The sequence below is a fragment of the Callorhinchus milii genome, unplaced genomic scaffold, assembly GCF_018977255.1.
Source record: "Callorhinchus milii isolate IMCB2004 unplaced genomic scaffold, IMCB_Cmil_1.0 Scaffold18, whole genome shotgun sequence".
Taxonomy (NCBI): Eukaryota; Metazoa; Chordata; class Chondrichthyes; order Chimaeriformes; family Callorhinchidae; genus Callorhinchus; species Callorhinchus milii.
The window spans coordinates 9483613-9495040 of NW_024704759.1; the positions used below are offsets into that span (position 1 = coordinate 9483613).

Consider the following 11428-nt stretch of genomic DNA (forward strand, 5'->3'; position numbering starts at 1 on the left):
TGATGGCTGTTACCAGAACATGTTTCTTTTTTAACTGTACATCTGTGAAGGTCTCACATCGCCAGCATTTTTAAATCGATTGTGCTGAATAAGGATGTGTTTCAAAAGCGGGCGAAGATAAACATGCTCTGGCACCACCCATAATAGGAAGAACACAGCATGGTTGCCCTCAACAGTTTACGAGGTTTGGCAACTGCCTACAAGGATAGAGGAACAGCAGTTGCACAACCAAGTGAAAATGGTCAGCTGCTTTACCTTTGGCCTGTTTTAAGATGTTTTTTCTAATAGTCACACACATCACACACACACACACACATATCCTGAAAGCCGATTCGATGTCAACGTTTAAGAGAGAAGTAGATCATTATTTGGGAACGACAAGTTTGCAGGGCTATGGGGAAAGAGCGGGGGAGTGGGATTGAATTGGATAGCTCTTTTCAAAGAGCCGGCACGGACACGATAGGCCAAATGGCCTCCTTCTGTGCTGTATAATTTCTATGATTCTATGATCACAAGTATTCTGTTTGGGAGTTGGACCTTTCATTGGTACTTGAGGCAGAAAGATTAGTGGGCAGATCCCGCCAGAAAAAAGAATTAAATTACACAATGAAAACACTCTTTGCCATTCATTTTCCTTTTATTCCCATCCTGAGTAATGTGGAAGGGGCTGAAATGTGCTGACTCTCGCTGGGCAAACATCTTCAAAGGTGTCAACTACCTGCTAATATCTCATGTGGCCTCTATCGGAAAGTGCATCTATGCATTGAACAAAGCTCAGGTCCCATTGTCCAAAAGTTTGTCAATACTCACTGTGCAACCAACCCACAAAACATAGGCAAAGTATCATTTATTGATTGGACTGTTTAGAAGGGCGATAATAATAATTATTGCACGTGATACAGCACCTTTCAAGCCAGGAGGATGCCTAAAACCGCTTCAGAGGGTATACTGTAAAGTGCAACGACTGTGTGGATTTTTTTTGCGTGCAAACATTTTTGGGAAGTAAGTGTGTTTAGCGCTTTGAGATGTCTCGAAGACATGAAAAGGTGCTATATCGAATGTAAGGATTATTATTATCAATTGGGGATATGGAGCAGGAGTGGGGAGATTGGAATTAGAAGACGTATCTTGATCTAATAAGATGGCAGTACAGTTTCAATGGGAAGAATTAATTATTCCTCTATTACTCTCTTGTAGACTATGTTACTCGCTTCTTGATAGTGGTTGAATCAGTGACAACCAAAGCAAGAAGAAAGGGAAAACCACCATCAAATATAAGTCTTATCCCTCAGCAAAATATCCGAATTAAAATACCATGTTGGTGGGGTGATCTTATCGCATCTATCTCTGAAACATCAGATTGAAGCGATAAAGAAATGCAGAACCAGATGTCTCTCATTCAATTCACTTCAATGATGCCCAAACTGGCAAAGGAGGAAGATGTAACACCTTATCAACATCGACATTTTTAATCTATATTTTTCTGATCTTAAAAATTCCCTTCCTTTCAACAATTTATTGCGTCTGTTGCAAGGTTGTTTTTTCTTTAAACTAAATTTGTGTGTTCCGTTTTTCTGCCAGAAGCAGATTGAGTTGAGATATAAGTTGCCCTTGGCTTGCCTTTACCACGATATTCAGACATCTGCTGTTGCATATAAGTATCAAGTGTCTAGGGAATTAACACATTTCCTTGAACTTGCAATTCCAATCCATCTGAACTTTCTTTTGTGTGTTCTATCCAGTTGTCCGCCTGACGTGAAAGGCGCTATACGAATGTAATTTTGTTGTTGTTGTTGATTCCGTATTTTGTTGCAGGTGGCTGTACTTCTGGAAACTTACTTTAACTTACTTTTGATATGCCGTCAATGAGCTATAACTTTCGGGGAGAGGAGAATTCACAATTTTAATTTTGATACCGCTATCTGTAGTTTAATGATCAATAGCAATTCTATCATATCCTGATCACCATGAATAATTCCAGTAAGTTTGAAACACTCCATTTCCCTTAAAGCCCTGTTACAGAATTTCATTTTACAAATGTTATAGTATGTTCACTGTAGACTTCACATTAACTCACACATGGCTTAGAGTTAAAAGCACTTTAAAGCCAAAATTCCACCTCGCCTTAGCCGGCAAGAACATTTGCCCTTAAAACGTAAGCACACACGAGTGGTGGAAAAATCTTAGATTCACTCCTAATTTTGAAAAACAACTTCCAAATTAAGACTGATTCTTAATTTATCACAATTCTACGTGATATTTAATTTTGAAGACAAAATAGTCTTGCAGTCTAATTGCAGTGAAATTTCAGGCCTTTTCTGCAGCACTTGACTGAGCAGACCAGAAGGTCATCAATTTGAATCCCAGCTCATCGATTGCAGTGAGTAACCAATTGGACTACAATGAATGGTTAGCCAATAACAACAACAGCTTGCATTATACCCCCCCCCCCCCCGCCTACCCCCCCACACCCCCTCAGGCAGGGTATCGTCCCAGAGCGTACAGTGCTGAGCCAGATGGAGGTGACCATAGGCATGATCGAATAGGAAGGTCTTCAGGCGCGACCTGAAGATGGGGAAGGAAGGGGCAAGGCAGAGGGATAGAGAAAGAGTTTGTGTTTCTCCCCTTTTCTAGTCTAGTTAATGATCAAATAGCGCTATTGCGCTCTTAATCTATATTTAATCTAATCTGTAGGGCTCAGTCTCACCCCATGTATTTTACTTTTATTTCTGCCATTTCCTTGCTTCTAAGTAAAGAAACATGCATTAAAATGATCTAATACAAGATATCTTTGCTGAATACTGAGTATCAGTGTCATCAAGTCAGCTGCCACATATGCCCAGCTGTGTGCTTAAAACACCAGTGATATCACTTGGTGGTTGTTGTTCCTGAAAACACTGGTGTGCAGGCTCTTGCAGGCACTCAGCTACAATTTACACTGATCAAATCTTGTTGTGGTATCGTACAAGAAGCCTTACTATACAAAACAACATAATTTCCAAATTAAACTAAATTTGCAACGTACTGTAGTGAAACCTAACCAATGCTGGTTTAGTCTCCAGTGCTGTAGACGGGGTTAGCTTTTTACAGCGGATTCTGTATACGTTGAGGGCTTACCTTTTTACCCCAGACAATGTAATTCAATGGCACAAAACACTATCATTATTCTCAGTTCCACAAGGTTACATGGATTGCACTGGAGAAGTAAGATCTGAGGGGGGGGGAGGGGAAAGTGTGTGCGAGGTGGGTTCCACCTGGGTCTAGATTTACTCTGCAGCATTTTACAGCATCAAGAATTTGGCAAATTCTAACGACAGCATTAATTTCAGAGTGTTTTTGTGTCAGTTATTTTAAGAACTACAGAAACCCGACTTCAAAGTTAAGACTGATTTCAAACATTTTACAAATTCTGGATGCTCAGAAATGCTGCTCAAGTAGAATAAGCCGAAACCCAAAAGAAATTCCTTCCCGGCTATCTATAATTTCGTTCGCACTCAATGGCTGTTTGTGGGACGTTGCTGTGCGCAATTGTGTTGCCGCATTCGCCTAAAACCACACAGAGGTCACTCCATTTTATAGTAAATCCTGTGAAGCACTTTGAGACGTGATAAGGCGCTATACCAAATGCAAGGATGATTATCAGCAGTAATATCAATAGTAGTATTATTACCACTACAGGAATTCATAACTTCTTATTGTTCTCCACAGACCTGTACTGAAAGTGCATGTATGCGAATGTCAGGTAGGTTAAGATTGCATTCAGTTGTATTTGACTGTGATGTGTTTTCTCCATCCCAACCCCCACAGTATCATTGACAAAGCTCACACATTAATGGCTGAAGGCTGCCCGAGGACCTGGGATCCATTCCAGCAAAGGTCATTGACTGCAGGTGAAGAGCGTAAAGGGGAAAAAATCGAAGAAAAATAATGGCATAATGTCAGTGTACAAGAACTCTGAACAATCCCAATGATCAGTTAATTCTCTCAAGATTTTAAAGGTGATGACCAATTCTATCTGCAAGGAAGTGAAACCTTATTCATATGAAGACCGAGAACTATCAAAGTGCTAACACATTCCAAAAGTCTATTGTGAATGACAGTTAATGAAACAATATACTCAAAACTTGTTTATGTGTAAGTTCTTCTGCATTTGGCTGTTCATTACCGAGTTAACCTGCACTACCAAACACACGGCAGCACTTACTGGAAAGCAGCTGTTGATCCTTGCTTTGTTACCAGTCAATCAATTTTGATGTTCAAGGTTTGGAAGCATTTAGCTATCATCCAGATCACTTCCAGCCTCCGACCCCCACCACCCACACCAGAAAAATAACAGTAATGCTTTGTTACGTATAGCAAAAAACTGGTAAATGAGAACAATTTCTGAGGATTCTGCTGTTGATGCAATGTCCTTGGTCACTTCCTCCTCCCCAGTTTCTAATTAAAGTACACAAAGTACTGAAAAAAAGTTATCTTATTCCAGAGAGTCTGGCACCAATGAAGGGGTGACAGCAATAAGATTAGCAGATCAAATAAGCCAGCCCTGTTTCATTCTAAAATTGGTGATATACAGGCTTCAGGAAATGGCAACGACATAGCCCATCTAGATAACGGTGCAGTTAATGCAGTCCACAAACATGTCTTATCATGCTTAACAGCATACATGACCAGGCCTCTTGGCTCCATTGTGCTGCAAATCCAGACAGGTATCTGTGCATAGTTGTAAACACCGTTCATAACAGCTGAAGAATGAGTTATTCAGACCTAACAGCTCAGTAGACAACGAATACAACAGAAGACTTTTTTCCTTTCACCAACTTCACTGTTATTATTTTCCCAATGCCTAAGGTAAGCCAATTGAATCCAACCCTGAGATTAGCTAACCCAACCAGACCAACATAACAACAGTGCTTTGCTGCATAATAACAATAATCTTTGCATTTGATATAGTTTATCACGTCTCCGAGACGTCTCAAAGCGCTTCACGGAATATACTGTAAAGTGAATTGACTACGTATTTTGTGGGCGAAAATAACAGAACATACAGAAAACACACAGAAAACATACAGGAAAGACCTAGTAAATGGGAGCAATTTCTGAGGCTCTTGCTTGCTGTTGGTGCAGTGTGTCCTTGGTCAGTTCCTCAATATTCATGTCACTTTCACCGTGCGATTCCAGAAATCTGAAAGAGGTGTTGCCATTTCTGCATTGTCTCCAGCAGAGTTTCAATAACCCCTGTGTTTAACACAGCATTCTGTCCTCACACGACATCCAACATGTGCATTTTCCCAGCGGGGGTTATTGTTAGAAATCAGAGGCCCAATATTCCTGATGCATTCACTTATAACACAATTATCTTATAATGTAAAATCGTGCAATATTTTCGAGGAGGTTTCAGATTCAGTCTTAACTTGGAAGCCAGACGGAACTCAAGAATTTTCCAAAAACTCAGTTTCACTCACTTCATAGCTGTTTTGGGGATATTGCTGTGTGCAAGCTAGCTGCCCATTCGCCTACAAAACACACAGTCACTTTAACAACAGCATTTACATAGCACCCCTCAAGCAAGGTAGCGTCCCAGAGCACCCAACAGTGACAGAGTCCAACCCTGCGCCGGCGTCAATAAATTTTCACCATAATCCCGTGAATTGCGTTCAGACGTCTGGAGGATGTGACAAGGCGCAATATATCGTTTCAATTTTAAGACAGTGGCATTCACTTAAGGCTTAAACCATGACCGTGGGACTCAGGAGTAGGAACTCTGGCTAGTCTAGTGAACAATATGGCTGAGATCTCAACTCTCTCAACACTCTCAACCCATCCGTCGAATGACAAGCTATTGTGGCTCATCACATCCCCAGGTACTTAATGACCAACAGAGGAAATGGCAGCACAAGGCCCAATGTGTAGCTTCTTTGTGGTAAAACTTCGGGCATCTAAATTCCTGTTAAATGGACACTCAATATAGGAATAGTGTCCTTTTCTCGATGCTGCTAAACATTGCTTCAGGTGTACATGAAACTATGTAAAGCCAGATTTTCTCACATTCAGGGCTTTGAACCAGAGCAGATTTCATGACTTGAATCACATTAGCTGCGTCTAAGGAAATTTTGTGCAGACATTTTGTCAAAATACAATATGTATGTGGTTAACAAGGTGCAAATAGCTTTACTTGAATACGTTAATGCAGGAAGTAGCACTCAATTATTTTAAAAATAATAATCCTGCATTTGATGTAGCACTTAAAATGACTGAGCATTCACAGGAAATTGCTCAGAGGTGTAGTTTGTAGGCAAACCTTGGCAAAGTGTCTCTTTTATTTTTAGTCACTGCTCTGCTGAAGGTTTGGAACATCACATTATCACAAGGCTGTGTCTAATGCTGCATTACATTCAAGGATATCACAGCAACCAGCTACTAATACATTCATGAGCCCACTGATCCATGTTTGCCCATGAAATAATAATAATAATAATCCTTGCATTTGATATAACACCTTATCACGTCTTCTAGTCTTCTCAAAGCGCTTCACAGAATATACTGTAAAGTGAATTGACTGTATATTTTGTGGGCGAAACGTGGCAGCCAATTGTGCACAGCAGCAGTCGTGGATTGAAGTGACCAATTTTTTTAAAGGAATTATTATCCCCAGTAAAGCGATCCGCCAATCAACTAATAACCAGGTTCCTACTTACTGCTAGGTAAACAGAGGTGTGTGGAGTAAGGAAACTTGCTCAACGTTTCTCTCCGCCGGGAATCGAACCCAGGTTTCTCGCTTACGAGGCGAGTGCTCTAACCACTGAGCTACAGGACTCCAATACACAGTTACTGCAATTTGCAGTCCAGTGAAGTGCTCCGAGACACCCTCTTGCCCCTGAAAGGTGCTATATCAAAAGCAAAGAATTATTATTATTATTACCTTAGCTAGAACAACAACAAAATTACATGTGTATAGCGCATTTCACGTTGGAAGGACATCCCAAGGTGCTTGACAGTCAGTATTTCGGACGCGAACTGGGGGTAGGGATTGGAGAGGTTGGAGGGCGGGGGGAAAGGGAGGTGATCGAAAGCACGGTCGAAGAGAAGGGTCTTGAGATGAGTCTTGAAGGAGTGAAGGGAGTGGGCGAGACAGAGGGACTGCGGGAAGAAGTTCCAGAGGGTGGGCGCAGAGTGGTAGAAGGCCTGCCCACTAATGCTGGGGCAGAGTAAGGCGAGGACGTGAAGTGGGCCGGAGCCCGCTAAGCAGAGGGAGTGGGCAGGATGGGAGGGGGTCAGGAGATCGCAGAGGTAGGGGGAGCAAGGCCATGGAAGGCCTTAAAGGTGAGGATCAGGATCTTGAACTGGATCCTCTGTGTGACGGGAAGCCAGTGGAGTCGGGTGAGGATGGGGGTGATAGGGTCACGTAGCCTGGTGCTGGAGAGGACACGGGTTGCAGAATTCTGGATGATCTGCAGCCTATGGAGGGAGGAGTTAGGGAGGCCGACAAGAAGGGAGTTTGCTTAGTCAAGCCTGGATGTTATGAATGAGTGTAGGATGGTTTCGGGGGCCTGGGGTGTGAGACAGTGGCGGAGCCGGGCGACGTTGCGGAGGTGGGGGAAGGCAGAGTGGGTCATGGCAAGGATGTGGAGTAGAAAGAATAGTTGAGAATCAAACAAACTAAGTCAAGAATGAGGAGTGAATATTGATCTATTTTATACTATAGGCTCTGGATTCTATTGCTCCACTGAGGAGTTTGAGGAATATGGCAATGAAGGTCAAATGTGCCGGATTGAGCCATAGAGATACAGAATCAACAAGATTTAATCTATTTCACTACTGCCCTGTGTAGTGCCTGAGGTTATTTTTTGAAAGCAAGTGTTCCAATTATTTGCCTAGATTTGATAATAATAATAATCCTTGCATGTTGTTGAAGGCCTCAAGTGATTTACTGTAAAGTGTAGTAACTGTGGATTAGTGGCGGCCAATTTACACCGCAGCAATGTTCCACAAACAGCCACGAAACGGGAGGACCAGTTTTACCTGGAGTATTGCTGGACACGACACTCGGAGAAACTTCCATTTTTGTTGTTGAAAATATATATTTATTTATAAATACAATATTTAGTACAACAGAAATCCAAAACATCTTCTAGCAAAGTTTTTGCCTCTTCTCCCGACACGTAAAAACATTCCGTCGGTTTACGGTACATTCCTTCGCCGAGCACAGGATGCGCACATGAATATTTGGGACGCTCCCTTTAACACTGTCGGGGTGGCGCGTGGGGGGTCGGGAGGGGGGTTCACCCCTCTGTACACCACGTCCACGTGCGCGCCCGCACACACCCTGCTAAGGCGAGCTTGCCGCTTTTGAAAGGTGTGCACCGTACGCGCCCGTGTTTACCGTACGTACTTTGTCGGGACGCTCTTTGGGTTACGACTCGAGTGTCCTCCTGTATCCTTATGTTTACTTCAGTCAGTTGTGGGTGTGCTACGCGGTGGGTCTGCCCCGAGCGGGTTGTGCTGGAGCGGCTCCTGCCGGGCTTAGGCCTTTGCCGCGGTTGAGCCGAACTTCAGCTTGTCCCTCAATATATAATCCCTGAGGCAGGCCCTCACCATCCCCTCGTTCTGCCAGAAGATCACCTGGTTTCGGGAGTGGCCAAAGGGCCTCCTTTACCGAGTTTGTGGTCCTCCAGGCGCACTCGCTGTGGGTTTCGCTGTAGGTGCCTGGGAAGAGATCGTACAGCACCGAGTGCCGTGACAGCGAGTCCCCGGAGATGAACCGTGAGAGAATCCATTCCATCTTCTTCCAAACCGCCACCAGGAAGAGGTGGTCCACACTCTCCTGGCCTCTGCAGCTGGCCCAAGGGCAACGTGCTGACTGGCCCAGACCTTGACCATGGGTGAAAGCCTTGAGTGGGAGTTGGGCTGCTTTTATCGCCAGTCAGGCCATGTTCCTGATGGTTGTTGGTCAGGGCCGGTGACGAGGTGTCTTGCCAGACGTAACTGGTTATCGCTGCAGGGTACCTGCTGATTGGGTCTGCCCTCTCCCCCTTTCGAACTGTTTCGACTCCCTCCTGCGCGGACCACTTGGTGATTGCGCGGGGGTCTGACATGATGCTCTTCAGGATAGGATAAGTGGTTTGGCTCCAACTGTGTGGAACGTTTCGAGGCAGTTTTGCCAGACCCACCCTTCTTAGCACCGGGTACAGGTAGAAACCCAGCGTGTAACGGCACCTGTGGCCGGCGTAACGGGCCTCCAGGCACAGCCTCAGGCAGCTACACACAAAGGTGGTCATGAGGATCAGGGCTACATTGGAGACACCTTTCCCCCCTCTTTTCTGGGATTTTGTCCATCATGTCTCTGCGGACACGATCCATCTTGGACCCCCAGATCAGTCGGAAGATCTCTCTGGTGACTGCAGTGGTGTTGTTCCTGGTCAAAGGCTAGACCTGGAACTGCTCAGTCCATTGACTGTGACTGCGCTATAGATGTCTATGTAGTCGGATCCACTTGTGTATTCCCTCCCCGATTTTGGTGAGTACCTCATCCATGCAGCTATGAGATACCCTGTCAAAGACTTTCTCTTGATCAAGGCTTATCAGGCAGAGAGAAACTTCCTTTTCGAACAGTGCATGTAATCTTCGATGTCCACCTGAACAGCATCAGTAATATTGAGGAACTGCAGTAAACCTTGCTCACTTTGTGCTTTCAATGCAGCATGGAATCAACATGTATTTGCTTTCTGGAGAACTGAAGCAGATAACAAGACATTGAGTTCTCACTGAGTGTATTTGCAGTTTCAATAATCTAGTTGGTGTATACCGCCTCAAGGGAACCCAGCCGATGAAGAGGTACAGCTGCTAAATTACTTGGAGCTAAATGACCGCTGTGCATTTGCTAAATTAAGCAAGTTTAGACTGATTACAATTTGTAGCTTAACCTTTTAAATTTTCAAACAAGTTAATTTACCATCTAACCCTGTAACGTAGAAAGATAAACCTTTTAAGAGCAGTAGGAGGCCATTCGGCCTATCCTTGTGTGTCACTGTTTACCTGATTTATAGGTGGCCTTTTTGTTATTCCAATTTTCCTTCTCTTTTTCTCAAATAACCTCAATGTTTTCTTTTACATCTCGGGTGTTTTTCCTGTTCTCTTTTGAATGATTCTATTGATCCAGCCTTTTGTGGAAATGAATGCCACAAACGTGTGTTTGTGGAAAATCTGTACTGCACTGAATCACCTGGGAAAGGCTCTCAACTCCTATACCTCTTGTTTTGTCAAATATTTTGTTCCCTTCTTTCCTTGAGGTGGTGACTTGTGTTAAGATAGAATTCCACAGCTTTCCTATATCTCAGTCAGGTGGCTTGTTTTTGTGTGTAAGTCTGGAGTGTTAGTGATAGAGTTGGCATCAATCCTATCCTCACCCAATGCCCACGTACACACACACACACCTTCCAACGGAAATGACTGGATAATAATCCTTACTGTTTTCCTTCCTGGAATCATGATTGATTTATCTTTACATACTTTCCCTGGTCTAAAAGAGCTCCAGCCAATTGTAACCTGAGATACGTTAATTCAAAGTAGATTGCGAAATTGAACCTGCAATCCTGTGATTTAGGCTGTGCCTTTTACCTACGAAATACAGGCTCCCAACAAGTGTTTGTTATACAGTGGGGATATAAGTGTTATGTGCTGCCCTTCAGTTAAATTGATTGTTCATTTCGCAATTGCCTGTGGGAAATTGTTACGTGCAAATTGGCTGCTGTGTTTTTCTCTTGACACTACACTTGTCAGTAATTATCTGTGAAGCACTTTGAGGTGCTTCGATATTATAGGAACTACATCAAATGCAAGATCTTTTTACTATTATGCGTGTAATAACCTTGAAGTCTCAGTACAAATACTGTTAAAATACAAACACACTTTCCACAGCTCATATGTGAACTGCTAAGAGTCGGAGTTAGGTGTTATTACATGAATTGAACACTGTTGCCCGTGGTGCAAATTAGATTTTCTTAAACTGTTCTTTTTAAAGGTTTACAGCAGGTACGATTATGAAACTCGCTCTGGATCCAGGCCATTTCACAACAGTATTTTGATGCTCAGTTTTATTCTGTGCATTTCTTGTCAATTCAATGCGAATATCATGGAGAATTACTGCAGAAGCTATTAAAATTCTATCTGGACATGTGTGTCATTGCAGAGGGACTTGTCCTGGAACCTGACCCCTGAAACCACGGTGAAGGGTACTTATCAGCACATTGATTCATGTTTCAGCAGCATAAATGCAGATGGCACAGATCAATGCTTAAAAATGGAACTTGTATTTTCTTGGGAATCCAAAATTACTTTGTTTCCAGCATAACAGGACACTCATTTCTTTGTAGCGAAAAGTCAAATAGGCTCATTTTGTGTACATTAGGGCACTAATGCTGCATTGCCAGAA

The 11428-nt window shown here is 43.2% G+C and overlaps 1 non-coding gene across 1 annotated transcript; it reads right to left on the reverse strand.

Moving 5' to 3' along the window:
• Positions 1 to 6742: 6742 nt before the first annotated feature.
• Positions 6743 to 6810, reverse strand: trnat-cgu. Its single transcript has one exon. It is a non-coding gene; the product is annotated as a tRNA-Thr (tRNA).
• Positions 6811 to 11428: the final 4618 nt, after the last annotated feature.